Genomic DNA, 19,248 nt, shown 5'->3' with positions numbered 1-19,248 from the left:
TCTTCTGCTAGTTGGGGTTTAGTCCACTTCTATATCCTTCCCTTCAAGGCTCAGGGGTCCAGGATTATCTTCTGTGCCTGTGTTAATTGGTTTCCCTTTTCTTTGTTGAGGAGGGTCTGTGCAGTCTTTCTGCCTAGTCTGCCATCTTCCAAAACTCAGAACTCTTGTGCTCTGACAGGCCTTTCTTTCCCTAGCAGCTGGAGGGTATTATGAGTTTTTCTGTACTGTGCATCATACATAAGTTTACTGTTATATTTATTCTATGTTGTTGTGAACGAGTGTTGGTCTATTTTCAACTCATAGCATCCCTGTGTGACAATGTAGAACTGCCCCATAGAGTTTTCTAGGCTGTAATTTTTATGAAGGGAGCTCTGGTGGTGTAGTGCTTAAGGCATTTGACTGCTAACCAGAAGGCTGATGGTTCAAACCCATCAGCCACTCCTCAGAAGGAAGGTTGGGCAATCTACTTCCGTAGTGATACTGCCTTGGCAACCCAAGGAGGGGTCGCTATGAGTTGGGTCCGACTGGACAGCAGTGCATTTGGTTTGGGATCTTTATGGGAGCAGATCACCAGGTCTTTCTCTTGTGGAGAAGCTGGGTGGGTTCGAAATACCAGCCTTTAGGGGAGTACTCTAATGGAGTGCTTAACCGCTGCAAATTCGGACTCCTTCATTCCATGTCAGTGTCGTTTATTTGTTTGTACATCTGCTTCAGTTACAAGATCGGCTACTCTGTGAGGGCAGGAATTATATTCTATTCACTTCTCTTCCTGATAGAGCAGATCTCAGTAAGTTGGTTGATTAAAAGCAATGCTTTTCTTTACTTCTTGAAAAATAACTAAAAAATCCCAAATATTCCACATTGCTACTACTTGAAATCCAAAAGGAGATGGTTAGTGCTTTATTTTGAGTCAGCTGTTTGACTCTGAGTGTGCCCAGAAAACATAGGCGTGGTCCTGGGAAGGGGGTTGGAGAGGGATTGTCACTAGATCCTGGCCTCTTGAGGGGAGGAGGAGAGAGGAGGGACAATCTAGCAGCTGGCCCAGCTGCGGGGCCTGCAGTCTCCTGCCCTCCCCTACCTCCTCTCCTGCTCTTTGAAAAGCACTGAGCTTACAGCCATTTGGACAAGCCCTCGCACTGTTTGCCTCCAGTTAGGGTCAGAGGCCTTATAAGAATGGCATGATTCTACTTCCTTAAATAGTGACTTGGGAATGAAGTGACTAACCATGTCTTTAATTAGCCATACCACAGAGGTCCTTGGGGGGCTGGTAATGGTGGGATCCTAGCCAAGATCAGCATTGAGTGGCTAGTATTCAGTCCAGAGAGACTCAGTGGGGTATTTTATTTGCCTGTCTCCCTCAGATTGTCCTGTCTGCCCCTCATTTTAGCATGATGGGCTGCTGGGGGTTGATAGAAGGAAAGAAAGGAGGAGAGCAGCTAACACTTCCTGAGCATCTACTACAGGCTGAGCATCTACTACAGGCAAGGCTTCAGAGAAATACAGGGATATAACCTGATGAAGGGAGCTCTAGTAGCGTAGTGCCTAAGGCACTTGACTGCTAACCAGAAGGCTTGTGGTTCAAACCCACCAGCCACTCCTCGGAAGGAAGATGGGGCAATCTACTTCCGTAGTGATGTTGTTGTTGTTATGTGCCTTCGAGTCGGACCCGACTCATAGCAATCTCTCCTTGGGTTGCCAAGACAATATCACTACGGAAGTAGATTGCCTAACCTTCCTTCCAAGGAGTGGCTAGTGGGTTTGAACCGCCAGCCTTCTGGTTAACAGTTAAATGCCTTAGGCCTTATGGTACCAGAGCTCCTTCCGTAATGATACTGCCTTGGAAACCCAAAGAGGGGTCGCTATGAGTCGGGTCTGACTCGACAGCACATAACAACAACAACAACAACCTGATGAAAGCATCATCCATGTGGTCCAGTCCCAGGCAGTGTTACCATCAGAGAAAGGTAGTCCTAGAGACTAAAAGTTATCTCAGAATGATTTAAGTTCTTTACCTGCATTTTCAAACTCTGTAAGTAGAATCAACAAGGGAAGTCCACGCCTACCCTTAATACAACCTCCTTCCCTTTTCGATCTACTTCCTCACCCCCTGAGCCTGCCCTGGCACTCTTTCCTCAAAATCCTCAGAAACCTCCCCTGACCTGTGTAATGTTTCCTTTTAACTCCTAGAGAAAGTGTCTTTCTAGCCCTGGCACATGTGTCCCTCATCTCTTCCAAACATCCTTCTTTTTTTCTGCCTGTTCACTTTTTTTCTCCCAACCTTTGGTTCTGTGTCATACAAGAGAAAAGAATAATTCTGGCGGGGAAGCCTGTGTCCTCACAGAGTAACAGAATGGGAGAAATCAAGTGGAAAGAGCTAGACCCTCTTTTGTTAATAAGGAGTGAGAAAATGGGCTGAGAGTAAACAAACAAAACAAAACAAAAAACCAAACACACTGCTGTGGAGTCAGACCCCACTCATAGCGACCCCTCCTTGGGTTTCTGGGACAGTATCACTATGGAAGTAGATTGCCCAACCTTCCTTCCGAGGAGTGGCTGGTGGGTTTGAACCGCCAGCCTTCTGGTTAGCAGTGAAATGCCTTAGGCACTACGCCACCAGAGCTCCCAACAAACAAACAGCTGTTGTTAATTCTATTTCAGCTCGTGGAGACCCCATGTGTGTGACAATAGAACTTTGCTTCACAAGGTTTTCAATGGTTGAGTTTTTGGAAGTAGATTACCAGCCACTACAAGGAAGGAAGGTTGAGTGATCCACTTCCATAGGAATACTGCCTTAGAAACCCAAGGAGAGGTGGTTAAGAGTTGAATCGACTCAATAGCAGTGAGTTTTTTGTTTTCGGGTGGACTTTATCTGTCAGCTTCTCAGTCAGCAGCAAGTATGGCAACCATTTGCACCACCCAGTAACACGTTTGGTTGGGAATACATGTAAGACAATAGTTTTGGTCCTGTCACTCAGACTCATAAACAAGATAGTTAGAAAATGGAAGTAAGTACACAGTACAGTGCAAGTACACAGGAGGTAATGCCAAACTGTGCCTGGGGTGCTGAAGGGTCACTCACAAAGACAAAATGCCTGAGGTGGGTTTTAACGCAAGACTAGGAGTTCACCAAGAGGACAAGGAGCAAGGGATTTCCATTCAGCGGAGCAACATGGGTGAAGCCACTTGGCTGACAGGAATAGATTGAATCACTAGATGGACCGTGCCACATCTGCAATCTATTTTCTAGCTACTGTCTCCCAGACTTTCTAGAAATGCCAGTGATTGCAGATGAGGCCCAGGGCCCCTCCCTTTGAGCTCTAGGGTCCCCCAGGGATCTTGGTGAAGGAGATGTTAACAAGCTGGTAGGGCAAGTCGAGAGAGAAGGAGGTTCTTGATTTCCCTAGGGAAGAGAAAGCACATACATCTACAGCCCTGCACCTAGGAGATAAATTTACCCTCTCCTGAGGAAAGAGAAAGCACCTTGGGCAGGTCTGGGCTGGGCTGGGCAGGGCTGGCTTTGTCCTAACCCATTTTGATAACTCTTAGGAATGAGGTGGAATACCTGACTATGAACAAGGCTTTCTCCCCAAGCTCTTTCAGCGTCCTCTTTATTGGATCGTTCACTCCATAAGAGTTTATTCTTAAATGACTATTCAGCCTGGACTCGACCTGTCCTAATTTTTTCACTCCCTCTACCTGTTGCCTCACAGACATGTTGGTGCCCTTGGGATTTTAAATATTACCTCGTACTGGGCTTGTGTTTTATGCTGTGATTTATAAGAATGATGCTCCTAGGATTCTAACACTTCCCCTATAATTCCACAAAGCAGTCTCTAGAAACACAAAATGTGGCCCCAGAACCAGCAGCATTAGCATCACCTGGGAACTTGTTGGAAACACCTTTTCTTGGGCTCGACCCTAGACTTCAGAAACCAGTGGGGTTGGGCCCAGTAACCTGTTTCAACAAGCTGTTCAGGGGGGACTCAAAATCCTTGGGAGGTGCAAATGGTTAACATGCTTGGCTGTTAACCAAAAGATTGGAGGCTGGAGTCCACTCAGAAGTGCCTCAGAAGAAGGATCAGGTGTTACTTCTGAAAAATCAGCCAGTGATATGGAGTACCATTCTACCCTGACACACATGGGGTTTCCATGAGTTGAAGTTGACTCCATGGCAACTGTTTTTTTTCAGGAGACTCAAGTGCACACTCAAGTTTGAGAACCACTGAGCTCAAGGATGCTTAAGACTGTGATGTTAACCTGTTGTGACCAGGGCTGAGCCCCCAAGTTTGTGGAGATTCCAAGATACCAAAAACACTGTTTACTTAAATTCTTAGAATGGACTCAAAAAGCACTATCTGTCCTTTTCTGTGAACACTGTCAGCTTGTCAAAATGCCAGACGTGTTGCATCAGTGACAGAATTGTGACTTCTCAGTAGACAAATAAGCCTTTGCTCCCTGAGGGTGGGGAGGTGTGGGGGTTTGACAAGGATGCAATTGGGGCTCCTAGTGGCTGCAGGTTCCCTCCTCTGGGGGCATTTTGGTGCAGGGCAGAAGGAACACATCGTTCACTTCAATGCCTCTGTGAGGGCGGTTCCTGCACATTTTCCCCAACATTTCTCAGAAGCCTCCTGCCTAATTCTCCCCCAGCAAGAGGAAATGGACTGTAACAGAAGTAGGAGAAATTCAAATTCACTACAGGGGACTTCCTGAGGGCAAGGCCAAGGAGATATTTTCAGGTCAGGTTGAACAATCTTCCTGGGACGTTCCAGATCAGAGCAGTGGAGTGTGGCAGCAGTTAAGGCTGGAGCCTGAACCAAAACCAAAGAAAATCAACCAGTTGTCATCAAGTTGATCCCAACTCATTGCAACCCCACGTGTGTCAGTACAACTGTACTTTGTAAGGTTTCAATGGCTGATTTATATTAAAGTAGATTGCTAGGCTTTTCTTGTGAGGTGCCTAATTGGGTGGTGCAAACAATTAACATGCTCATCTGCTAACTGAAATGTTGGAGGTTTGAATCCAACCACAAGTGCCTCAGAAGAAAGACTTGGTGATTTATTTCTGAAAAATAGACTTGAACTTCCAACATTTCATAGTCTATCAAGTAAATCATTTGTACTACCCAGGGACTCTGGCTAGAGCGCGAACAGGATTCAGAGTCTGGCTTTTTAATAATAGAGCTCTGTGACCTTGGGAAAACTACTTAACCTCTCTGTGCCTCCATTTTCTTGATCATAAAAGGGGAATCATGACAGCAAGACTGTCATGGATGTTTGGAAGCATTAAACTCAATAATACATCCTAAATACATGTGTTAACTGTTTGTCATTTTGAGTATTAAGGTGTGCCTAACCCAAGCCATGGTATTTTCAATTGCTTCATATGTATGTGAAAACTGAATAATGAATAAGGAAGACCACAGAAGAACTGATGCCTTTGAATTGTGGTGTTGGCAAAGAATACTGAAAATACCATGGACTGCCAGAAGAACTAACAAATTTGTCCTGGAAGAAGTGCAGCTCCTTAGAAGTGAGAATGGCCAGACTTATCTCACCTTCTTTGGTTGTGTTGTCAGAAGGAACCAGTCCCTGGAGAAGGATATCATCCTGGTAAAGTGGAGGGTGGGAGCTCTGGTAGCGTAGTGCCTAAGGCACTTGACTGCTTACCAGAAGGCTGGTGGTTCAAACGCACCAGCCACTCCTCGGAAGGAAGGTTGGGCAATCTACTTCTGTAGCGATATTGCTTCAGAAACCCAAGGAGGGGTCGCTATGAGTCGGGTCTGACTTGACGGCAAATAACAAAAACAACAAAGTGGAGGGTCACAGAAAAAGGGGAAGACTTTCAAGGAGATGGGTTGCAATGATGGGCTCAAGCATAGTAATGATTGTGAGGATGGCATACGACCAGGCAGTGTTTTGTTCTCTTGTATATAGGGTCACTATGAGTTGGGATTGATTTGACGACACTTAACAACAAAGTAAGTACTAGCACAATGCCTGGTATATAGCAGAAAAACCAGGTGCCATTGAGTTGACTCTTACTCACGGTGACTGCTCCATAGAGTTTTCAATGGCTGATTTTTTTCAAAACTAGATTGTTAGGCCTTTCTTCTAAGCCATCTCTGGTTGGACTGAACATTTTGGGTTAACAGCGGCGTAGGTTAACTATTTGAACTAACCACAGACTCTGTTGTTGTTGTTATTTGCCATCGAGTCGGACGGACTCTAGTGTTCACCAAATATCAGCTATTATAGTGGGGAGGCATTCAATAAATACTTGCTGAATGAAGGATTCACAGTCCCTGTCTGAAGCAGCCGGGAGACCACCAAAAATATATCCTACTGCTATTTTGGATCCCTTTATGTTCTGAACAGTTTAGTTACCAAGGAGTGGTCCTGCTTCCTAAAGTTTAATAGAAATCTAAGCAGGTATTTTCACAGTGGTTTCTTATTTCTGGAATGTCTTCTCTTTTTTGGTGTGTTGTCATCCAATAGGTTGTCTAGTGAGGAATCAGAGTGACATAAGGTGCTCCCATGCATAGAGGGAGGAAACAACCAAAATGAAAAGGGAAATGAGGTTTCTTGGGTAAAATTCCAAGGCTTAACACTAAGTCACATTTCCTGACAAGATTCAGCTTAGAAGAGTATTCTAGCTGCATTTCCATCAGCACATTGCTGAGAAAAAATGTCAAAGCTTATTGTTGGAGTCCAAGTTGATCATTGCTGATGTCTGGTAGGGGGCTCATTTCCCTGGCTGAGCTGCTAAGAGGAAGAGAAACTCTTTTGTTTTTTTTTTCACTCATACCCTACTCACAGGAAAAGGCACCATTGAAACAATACATCAGGCCTGGATATACTTACCTGGAGAATTTATTTGTCATATACCTTTAGAAAGATAGACAGATAGATAGCTGCTATCAAGATGAATTTCACTCATGGTGACCTCCTGTACATCAGAATGAAACGCTGTCTGATCCTGTGTCTGCCTCACAATCACCAGCATATCTGAGTCCATTGTTGTGACTGTTGTGTCAACCCATCTCACCGAGGGTCTCCCTCACACTTGATGACCTCTATTTCATCAAACACAATGTCCACCAGCAATTGATCCCTCCTTATGATGTATCCAAAGAAAGTGAGTCAAACAGTGTTCTGTTGTGATCTATAAGGTCTCCATAGGCTGACTTTTGAGAGATTTCCAGGCCTTTCTTTTGAGTCTCTCTTAGTCTAGAGGCTCTGCTGAAACGCGTCCATCATGAGTGACCTTGCTAGTATTTGAAATACTGGTGGCATAGCTTTCAACATCATGTTGTTGTTGTTAGGTGCTGTTTAGTCAGCTCTGACTCATAGTGACCCTTGTACAACAGAATGAAACACTGCCCGGTCCTGCACCAGCCTCACAATCCTTGCTATATATGAGTCCATCATTGCGGCCACCGTGTCAATATATTTCATTGAGGGCCTTCCCTGTATTCATTGACCCTCTACTTTATCAAGCATGATATACTTCTCCAGGGAATTGTCCCTTCTGACAACATGACCAAAGTAGGTAAGATAAAGTCTGGTCATTTTCTTGCTTCTAAGGAGCATTCCGGTTGCACTTCTTCCAGGACAGATTTGTTAGTTCTTCTGGCAGTCCATGTACTTTCAGTATTCTTCACCAACACCACAACTCAAAAGCATCAACTCTTCTTCAGTCTTCCTTATTCATTGTTCAGCTTTCACATGCATATGAGGTGACTGAAAATACCATAGCTTGTGTCAGGGGCACCTTAGTCTTCAAAGAGACATCTTTGCTTTTCAGCACTTGAAAGAGGTCCTTCACAGCTGATTTGCCCAGTGCTATATGTCGTCTGATATTTTGACTGCTGCTTCCACTGGTGGTTGGTTGTAGAACCAACTAATATGAAGTCTTTGACAACTTCAATCTTTTCTCCATTTATTGTGATGTTGCTTATTGGTCTAGTTGTGAGGACTTTTTTTTCTAAATATTGAGGTATAATCCGTACTGCAGACTGTGGTCTTCAATCTTCCTCAGTAAATGCCTCATGTCATCCTCGCTTTCAGCAAGCAAAGTTGTGTCATCAGCATATCATAAGTTGTTAATTGGTCTTCCTCCAGTCCTGATGCCATGTTCTTCTTCATATATCCATCTTCTCGGATTATTTGCTCAGAATACAGATTGAATAAATATGGTGAAAGGATACAACCCTGATACACTCCCTTCCTGATTTTAAACCATGCAGTACCCCTTGTTCTGTTTGAATGACAGCTTCCTGGCCTATCTACAGGTTCCTCATAAGCACAATCAAATGTTCTGGAATTCTCATTCTTCTCAATGTTATCCATAATTTGTTATGATCCACACAATTGAATCCTTCTGCGTAGTCAATAAAACACAAGTAAATATCTTTCTGATACTCTTTTCTTTGAGCCAAAATCCGTCTGACATCAGGAATGATATCTCTCATTCCACATCCTCTTCTGAATCCAGGTTGCATTTCTGGAAGTTCCCTGTCCATATACTGTTGGAACCATTTTTGAATTATCTTCAGCAAGATTTTACTTGCATGTGATATTAGTGATACTATTCAATAATTTCCATATTCTGTGAGATCATCTTTCTTTGGAATAGGTACAGATATGGATCTTTTCCAGTCAGTTGGCCAGATAGCTGTCTTCCAAATTTCTTGGCATGAACAAGTAAGCAATTTCAGTGTTGCATCTGTTTGGTGAAACATCCCAATGGCTATTCTGTCTATTGTTGTTGTTGTTATATTGTTAGAGCCCTGTTTTTCACTAATTCCTTCAGTGCAGCTTGGACTTCTTCCTTGAAGGTTGAATTTGTTCAATGTGGAACAAAGTAAATCATTGTTGATGTCAGATGGATGTTGGCTGACAAGACACAATGCCAGAAAGATGTTTACCTGTGTTTTATTGACCACGCAAAGGCATCCGACTGTGTGGATCATAACAAATTATGGATAACATTGTGAAGAATGGGAATTCCAGAACACTTCATTTTGCTCATGAGAAACCCATACATAGACCAGTTGTTCGAACATAGTAAGAGGGTACTGCACGGTTTAAAAATCAAGAAAAGTGTGCATCAGGTTTCTATCCTTTCACCATTTCACCAAGAGGTTGAACTATATGAAGAAGAACATGGCATCAGACTGGAGGAAGACTCATTAACAACCTGCAATATATAGATGATACAATCTTGCTTGCTATAAGTGAAGGTGACTTGAAGCACTTACTGATGAAGATAAAAGACTTCATCTTGCAGAGTAGATTACATCTCAGCATAAAGAAAACAAAAATCCTTACAATGGGAACAAAAAGCAACATCATGATAAATGGAGACAAGTTTGAAGTTGACAGAGATTTATTTTATTTGGATCCATAATCAACACTATGGAAGCAGCAGTCAAGAAATGAAATGATGTATTGCTCTGGGCAAATCTGCTGCAAAGGACCTCTTTAAGGTGTTAAAGAGCAAAAATGTCATTCTGAAGGCTAAGCTGTGTCTGACCCAAGCCATAGTATTTCGGTAGCTCCATCTGCAGGTGAAAGGTAGACACTGAGTAAGGAAGACTGCAGAAGGACTGATGTATTTGAATTATGGTGTTGGCAAGGTATATTGAAAGTACCATGGACTGCCAGAAGAATGAACAAATCTGTTCTGGAAGACGTGCAGCTGGAATTCTCCTTTGAAGTGAGAATGGCCAGACTTAGTCTCACATACTTTGGTCATGCTGTTGAAGGGACCATTCTCTGGAGAAGGATATCAAGTAGAGGGTCTGCTAGAAAGAGGAAGAACCTCAATGAGATGGATGGATACAGTGGCTACCATGAAGGGCTCCAGCATAGCAAGAATTGTGAGGATGATGCAGGACTGGGCAGTGTTTTGTTCTTTTGTACATAGAGTCACTATGCATCAGAGCTGACTTGATGGCACCTAACAACAATACCACCATCTGTCTGTCTGTCTTTCTGTCTATCCATCTATCATCGATGCACCTATCCATCCGTCTATCCACCTATCAGAGTCTGTTTATAACAATTATTTTTATACACTGTTTCCCAGAGCACAGAATACCTATCTATGCTAATTATGCATTTATTTTTATAGCATCCCCTCTTTGGAACTGGCTATGACACAAAGCAAGGCCCACAAATGATCCTGATGGCTAGTTATACTCAGGTCTGAGTGAAGGAAAAGCAAATGGATGTGTTGGAACTACAGCCCACACCTGGGTTTTCCCAAGGCTGTGCTGCTTGAACAAGCCTTCCTCTCAAGCTGGCCTAGCAAACAAACAGGAAGGTAGGTGTATTCACCCCACCTTGTCTTCTCATCTTTGGGCTAGAATGATCTGTGCAAAACTGGAGACAGCCTGACCGTGTTCAGTCTGTGTCTGTGTGTGGACGACAGGTGTCCTTTCCTCTGTGACTTGAAAACGGGCAAAGTGTGAAGCATAACAAATAAATGGGAAGAGAGAGATCTTTGTGTCCCTATTGTGTGCTTTTTCACCTCTAGGATTAACCATCTGATTTATTGGGCTTTGATTGAGTCGTGTCTATAAATTGAATTATTTAAAAACAAAGTCTACATCTCAAGATTGTAAGGGTCCATCTGTCAGCCATGGATTACTCAGCCAGGGGTTCCAGGAGCTTGGTCCCCATGATGCCTGTCCAGCATGATTCCCAGGGATGTTCTTCATATCCAGCTCTGCAACATCTCTAGAACATAGCCTCATGCTCCTGTGGCATAGCAGAAAACTCTTCGACTGAGCAGAAAGCCCTTGCCCTATGTCTAGATTGCTAGTTCTTGAAGCAGAGGGAGAATTTCTTGTTCATCATATCTCTAGGGCCTAGATATAGCACTTAGCCTAGGGAAGGTGCCCAGTGGATGGACGAGTAGATGGATGTCTCTCAACACACCACAGAGGCCACCTCTGCATATGAACAAGTGACTGGAGATAAGCTGTTTTTCTAACTACGTTAACTATTTCAACCTGGCCAGTTATACTTTGTTGCAGCAATATTGACAGAATGAATGAAGCAGCAACCCACAAGCCGCCACAGCGTGACGAATTGACCGATAGGGGTGATTTCCTTCATCACAGTCACTATTACCAATATGTATTTATTTGTCCACAGAGTTTGATATCTATCTGCCTTTCTTCCCAGGATGTCAGTTCATGAGGCAAGGAACAGATTTTGTTTTATTTGCCACATGTACACAGCACCTACTACAGAGCCTGGCACAAAACAGATGCCCAACAGGTATTAGTTTAATTGAATGAATATTTTCCATAATCTCTTTTCCTCTTTTAAATTAATATTTTAATTGTATTTTCAGTGGAAGTGTACATGCCAAAACAGGTTCCCATTCAACAATTTCTACACAGGTTGTTCAATGATATTGGTTACATTCTTAACATTGTATCAATATTCTCATTATTTCTGTTCTAGCTGCTCCATTCCCATTAACCCAGTCTCACAGCCTCCCAAACTTCTTGTCTATGCTTTAAAGTACTCGTTGACCATTTAGTCATATACAGATAGATGGTTTTCAAAAGAGCACAGTGCCCAGGGTGATACTCATTACTTTATGAGCTAAACTGCTTTCAGCATAAAGGTGATTTGAGAGGATAATTTTGGTTCAAAGCTTAAAGAATATCTCAGGGTAATAGTCTCAGGGATTCCTCCTGTTGCAGTGTGTCCAGTAAGACTTTTTTTTTTTTTTTTTTTTTTTATTTGAAGTTCTGTTACAAATTTTTCTCTCCTTCTACCAGCATTCAGCTACTTTGCTCCTGATCAGAACACTTAGTAGTGGTTGTTAGGCAACATCTAGTTCTGGTCTCAGGATAAATGTGGCCACGGTTCATGCAGATAATTAGTCCTATAGACAGATTCCTTCTCTAAGTTTTGGGTTTCCTTCTTTCTCTTTTGCTCCAGATGACTAGAGACCAATAGTTATATTTCAGATGGCTGCTTGCAAGCTTTTAAGACACTGGATTCTACTTGTTCTTGTTACCTAGTACCACTCTGACAAGAATATACCACAAATGGGATGCTTGAACAAACAGGAGTTTATTCTCTTACAGTTTGGAGGCTTTAAGTCCAAGTTCAAGTGGCAGGCTCTAGGGGCAGGGTGAAAGCTCCTCAACCTTGGGGTTCGGCTCTGCCTCCTGCTCCTGGCCCACTGGAATGAGAGGCTTTTCTTCACTCAGACAGCTACTGGCTGCTGAGACTGACAAACCCAAGGTTGACAAGTAAAAAGGCACAGTCTTGATGTTACCAAACCACACGGCAGGACATTAATTCAACTGCACTGAAAATCCCAAGGCCAGTAGAGCATGGCAGGTTGCTGAAAAACGACACGGCTACATGTAGGGTTCAAGCATGCCATAAGCTAGAGACCATTCCCAAAGCTGCTTCTTATATGTGGGAAGAACACCACATCCCTAAAACAGCTACTCAGATGCTTGAGGTAGATCCCACCATGGAGCTGATTGCCAGTCTCTTCATGGGGAATAACTACCACCAGCTGCCCAGCCACTCAACCAGGCCCAGCCAAGTTGATATAGAAACTTAACTACCACACTACTTATCAGACTAGAATGTAGAACATAAATATTAGGAACTATATTATGCCAATTGATCGACTGTCCCATAAGACTACGGCTTTAAGTCTTCAAACCAAGAAAGCTAATCTTGTGAGGTGATTGGGTATGTCGAAAAGCATCAGTTTTCATGACCTTTATTTGTTTTATCTTATTTTATTTATAGATGCATATATATAAATACACGTATTTTGGTTATTATTGTTGTTGCAAAATTATATATAATTTACCAAAATATTTATCCTTGTGATTATATGTGTGTGTACCACCTTGTGGTATCAGTTATCTTGGTTAAGTTACGCACACTTCTCCCATATTTAGTACTACCTTTTCCATCACCATATGTAGAAAGTGGCTATTGTCTATGGAATAACCCCCACCCCCACCACCGTTGTTGTTGTTATTATGTGACGTCGAGTCAGACCCGACTCATAGCGACCCCTCCTTGGGTTGCCGAGGCAGTATCACTACGGAAGTAGATTGCCCAACCTTCCTTCTGAGGAGTGGCTGGTGAGTTTGAACTGCCAGCCTTCTGGTTAGCAGTCAAGTGCCTTAGGCACTATGTTACCAGAGCTCCTACCCCCACCACTAGTAACCACCAATTAATGTTAGTCTCTGTATATATAGCTGTTCTTGTTATTTTATAAAAGTGAGATCGTACAATATTTTTCCTATTGTGATCAACTTGTTTCATTCAGCATAATGTCCTCTAAGTTAATCCTTGTTCCAAGACATTTCAGGAACTCATCATTCTTCATGGCTGCATAGGATTCCATTGTATGTATGTATGTACCACATTTTGTTTATCTACTCATTGTTGATAGGCACTTAGGCTGTTTCCATCTTTTGGTCACTGTAAATAGTGCTGTAATGGACGTAGATGTTCATAGGTCTGTCCATGTCTCTTCTGTATCCTCAAAATTACTGAGCACTTTCTCACTGGTATTCTTTTGTACATATTATGTGAATAATTTTCCTTTCAGTGTGGTTTAGGGTTTTACTGTGCTTTTCCTCTGTTATAGGTCGGATGACATTTGAAGCTCTTTGACCCGTGATGGCAGGTCTTCTGCCTTGTTCTTCTCTACCTCAGTAAGATGTATTCCTTTTCTTGTTTCTTCTCATCTTGGGGTTCGAAAATAAGACTAAGTGTTCTGGGCCAAGGATTAACACGCTGAAATAAAATGCCCTAATGAAACTTGGAAAATTGATATGATTATAGACAGCAATGTGTGGAGGGGAGAAAATTAAAAAGTGAGGGTGAGGCCTTGACATTGAGAGAGCACAAAAGAGAAGAAATATTGCTGAGGGCATGTGCCTCAGACTGCCTTGCAGATAGAGGGGAGAGGTGATTGGCTTTCTTCATACTGATTACAAATCTAGACTCAGTTCCATTATAATCATAATGGAGGGTGGAAAAATCTCTCTCCAAAGTGTGGTTCCCAGACATCAATATCACTTGGAAGCTTGTTTGAAATATAAAATCTTGGCTCTAGTTCCGGGCCAATTGATTCCAAATCTGTCTTTTTCACAAGATATTCAGGTTGTTTGTATGCCAAAAAAAATTTTGAAAATCAATGGTGTTTTCTAGGTAACCTCTAGGAAATTGCATGCTGCTAAAGTTGAGAAAGGATGTAATATTGTCACATGTTTCCAACTACTGCATCTATCATGAGTGAGGGAAACTATCTGGATGGGTTTTACTCTGGCCCACAGGGAAGACTGAACTCAGCATGGGCTGGGACAGTAAAGGTGAACTTGAACTTTTACATCCTAAGAACCAAGATGGGAACTTACCAAACAAAAACAAAAACAAAAACAAAAAAAACCTCACTGCTGTTGAGTCGATTGCGACTCATAGCAACCCTTCCTTGGGTTTCTGAGGCAGTATCTACGGACATAGATTCCCTGATCTTCCTTCTGAAGAGTGGCTGGTGGGTTTGAACCACCAGCCTTCTGGTTAGCAGTCAAATGCCTGAGGTACTACGCCACCAGAGCTCCCAATGAGAACTTGGCACATAGTAAATTATTATACACTCCAGAGAAGCATATTTCAAAAAGTACAGAGAAGAGATTGAAGCGAGGTTCTTCCAGAGAAGATGGCATGACAAAGTGGGAGCCTTCAAACACAGGACTTATACTACGTCTGAAACTAAAAATGGTTCCAGTGAGGTAGAAAAGGAGATGGTGTCTAAAAAGCTAGGTGTGGCTGCCCAGGGTAACTTAAAGAATCCAGACAAGTATAGAAGGAGGAAGGAGAAATTCAAAATCAAGAGTTGCTTGGATCCACACCAAGAGTTACAAGTGGTTAAGGTCAGAAAAAGATGTCGTTTGTGAAAGTGTTAAAGACAAAAAGAGCTTTTTTGGTAAGTTTGGAGCAAGAAAGATTAGAGAGGAACAGTTCTGCTGTTCAGAGCAGAGGGGTCACTGCCATGATGAAGAATTCCCTGGCCACTGGATCTGCCCTCATCCATCACTCTTCATCACATCACCCTTTTGTATGTTTTCTTCACAGAATTTGTCCCTATTTGTAAGTACCTAGTTTATTCTCCTTCCTTCTCTTACTTACTATATATTTCAACCGCTTCTAGAATATAAGCTTTATGGTGTTATTGAAGATTTTATCTTAGAAAATTAATAGAGAGATACTCAGGTTTGTTATGCATAAACTCATTTGTTGTTGTTGTTGTTAGTTGCCATTGAGTCGTGTCCGACTCATAGTGACCCCATGCACAGCAGAACGAAACAGCACCCGGTCCGGCACCAGCTCCATGATCCTTGCCATACTCAAGCCCATTGTCGCAGCCACTGTGTGAATCCATCTCGTTGAGGGCCTTCCCCACTTTCATCAACCCTCCCTCCACCTTACCAAGAATGACATCCTTCTGCAGGAAATGGTCTCTTCTGACAACATGACCAAAGTAGGTGAGACGAAGTCTGGCCATTTTCACTTCCAAGAAGCATTCCAGCTGCACTTCTTCCAGGGAAGATCTGTTAGTTCTTTTAGCAGTCCATAGTACTTTCAGCATTCTTCATTAGCACCACAACTCAAAAGCATCAATTCTTCTTCGGTCTTCCTTATTCATTGTCCAGCTCTTATATGTATACAAGGCGACTGAAAATATCATGACTTGTGTCAGGCGCACCTTAGTCCTCAAGGAGACATCCTTGCTCCTCTGCACTTGAAAAGGTCCCTTGAAGCCAACTTGCCTGGTGCTATACGTCATCTAATGTCCTGACTACTACTTCCATTGGCATCAATTGTAGAATCAAGCACTGTGAAGTCTTTGACAACTTCAATCTTTTCTCCATTTATTGTGATGCAGCTTATAGGTCCGGTTGTGAGGATTTTTGTTTTCTTTATATTGAGATGTAATCCATACTGCAGACTGTATTCTTCAATGTTCATCAGTAAGTGCCTCAAGTCAACCTCACTTTCAGCAAGCAAAGTTGTGTTGTCAGTGTATCACAGGTTGTTAATGATTCTTCCTCCAATCTTGATGCTATGTTCTTCTTCATATTGTCCAGCTTCTCGGATAATTTGCTTGGCATACAGATTGAATAAGTATGGGGAAAGGATACAACCCTGACATGCTCCCTTCTTGATTTTAAATGATGCAGTGTCCCCTTGTTCTGTTTGAACAACAACCTCCTGGTCAAGGTACAGGTTCCTCATGAGTACAATCAAGTGTTTGGGAATTCCATTCTTCTCAATGTCATCCACAATTTGTTATGATCTACACAATCAAATACCTTTGCATAGTCAATAAAACACAAATAAACACCTTTCTGGTATTCTTTTCTTTGAGCCAGGATCCATCTGACAGCAGCTACAATATCCCTTGTTCCGCATCCTCTTCTGAATCCAGCTTGCACCTCATTTAGTTATTGCAAAGTAGCCATGGCAGGGCACACAAGTAACAACTCACAACATTCATTTATAACTGGAAACTCAGAATTAATTATAATTACAATGTTCATTCAATGGTTAGAGTCCAAATCTTTTCACGCTTTTACCTTCAGTGAGAGGTCTTGGGAGGAAGGCCTAACCACGGCTTGAACTTGGCCCAGGTCCCTTGTAGCTAGTGACTGAGGTCTGTGGTGGTGGGCAGAGTCTTATTAGGCTCTTGGTGTTTGCCCCTGCCTTCTCTCAGTGCGTGACCAGAAATTTAGAATTTAATGCAAATTTGTCATCTTGGCTCCACACAAGAGCCAGTGTGACTCAAAGACAAGTATTTTATGTCTTTTCTCTAGGTTTAAAGATTAGTCAAGTAGCATATCTTTTCTTCAAGATTAGAGTTTAGGGAGGTTGCTTAAACTTATGTCTCAAGGCTAGTTTAAAAAGATTAACTATGTTATGTCTTCTTTTATCACAGTATGTCAGGTCAAAGTCAACTTTAAGATTAATTACCATATTCTTCATATACTTCTATATTTTTATGCCTAAATAACTTTCTTATGATATACAGGTTTCTAGGGAGCTCTGGTAGCTTAGTGGCTAAGACACTTGCCTGCTAACCAGACGGCTGGCAGTTCAAACCCACCAGCCACTCCCCGGAAGGAAGGTTGGGCAATCCTACTTCCGTAGTGATACTGCCTCGGAAACCCAAGGAGGGGTCGCTATGAGTCGGGTTTGACTCGACGGCATATAACAACATAACAACAACAACAATGACTTATAGTTAATGGCAGAGAGCCTCACAAAGATAGACATATTTCTAAGATCATATTATGAGTGCTTATGTATGTATGTGTATTTTAAAAGCATAATAGTGATTTATACCTTATGGGATTTTAGATCATGATAGAAACATGCAGAACATATGAGAGTAAGCAACATCATCTGCCTTATTCACTACAAAATTCCTAGGACCTAGAACAGTGACTGGCATATGACTGTGCTGCCATCAAGTTGACCCTGATCCATGATGACTCCATGTACAGTGCCAAGAAACACTGCCCAGTCCCACACCATCCCTGTGATCAGTTGTTGATAAGATTCTTGTGATCCACAGGGTTCTCACTGGCTGATTTTCAGAGGTAGATCACCAGGCCTTTCTTCCTAGCCTATCTCAGCCTGGAAACCCTATTGACACCTGTTCAGTATCATAGAAACACACAGCCTCCACTGATAGAAGGGTGGTGGCTACACATGAAGTGCACTGGCGAGGAAGTGAACCCAGATTTCCCACATGGAAGGTGAACCACTGAACCACCAGTAACTCACCTTGGGTGTCCCATAAATCAATGAATAAACAGGTTGAGACAAAGTCAAATGCCTCTATTCACTTCTGTCTGCTCTGTCAAGTTCTGGAAATGAGGTTCTCCAAATTGCAAAAAGGATTATAAGCTTTTAAAGAAAAGGGCAGAGAAACTCACCTTTCTTGAGAACCCATGTCATGTCTGTATGTGATGTTGTTGCTGTTTTTAGGTGCCGTTGAGTTGGCTCCGACTCAGAGCAACCCAATGTACAACAGAACGAAACACTGCCCTGTCCTGTGCCAGCTTCATACTCCTTGCTATTCGTGAGCCCATCATTGCAGCCACTGTGTCAATGCATTGTTAAGGTCGCCTCTACTTTGAGGAGGCAGCTGTTCCCAGGTTATATTTTGAGTGCCTTCTAAACTGAGGGGCTCATCTTCAGGCACTATATCAGACAATGTTTCACTGCTATTCCTAAGATTTTCAACGACTTATCTTTTCAGAAGCGGAAGGCCCCATCCTTCTTCCCAGTCTGTCTCAGTCTAGAAGCTCCACTGAAACCTACCCACCACGGGTGACCGTGCTGGCATTTGAAATGCTGGTGGCATAGTCTCCAGCCTCACAGCAACATGCAAGCCACCGCAGAACAACAAAGTGACAGAAAAGTGATAGCATGTGACATCCATTTAACCCTCATGGTATTCTTATTCCCGTTTTACAGGTGAGGAACTGAAGCTCAGAGAGGTAAAGTGACTTGTCTAAAGCTACTTAGTTAGTAAGATGTGGAAGCCATGCATGAATTAATGGTCTCTGATTCGAAAGCCCATGTTCTTTCCGTTACACTGGGGCTTGGTGGCAATTGTACTGAAAGAGAAATGGGAACATTGAACTGCTTTAAATAAGTTTAACTCACCAAGTCCAGGACAAGCTCAGTATAAATTGTTGACAAAATAATGCCATTTATCAAAATCATTCCAAGATTCTGTGGTATGTGAAAACAAACACTTATTTCTTGCTCACATGTCCATGGGTTGGCTGGGGTTTGGCTGATCTAGATTGAGTTTCAAGGGTCCATATCTACTCCATGAATCTTTCATTATTCTTGTACTAGCAGGTTTCCTGGACATGTCTTTCTTTTGGCAATGGCAGAAGCACAAATAGCTCGAACCACATGATACGTAAGGCCTACCCTGTCCCTCCCTGTCCACTTTCCACTCTGAAGAAAGCTACATGTCAGCCAACCTCAGCGCCAATGGGGTGGGAGATTCACTCAGACTCTAGCGGGAAGAATGCAAAGTCACATCTCAAAAGATATTGATCTGGCACCTCAATAACAAAAAGACAAACAATCCAATTAAAAAATGGGCAGAAGACATGAACAGACACTTCACCAAGGAGGATATTCAAGTGGCCAACA

This window comes from Orycteropus afer, unplaced genomic scaffold (assembly GCF_000298275.1).
Source record: "Orycteropus afer afer isolate SDZICR_OR568_19922 unplaced genomic scaffold, OryAfe1.0 scaffold00399, whole genome shotgun sequence".
Taxonomy (NCBI): domain Eukaryota; kingdom Metazoa; phylum Chordata; class Mammalia; order Tubulidentata; family Orycteropodidae; genus Orycteropus; species Orycteropus afer.
This window is presented reverse-complemented; position numbering follows the sequence as displayed.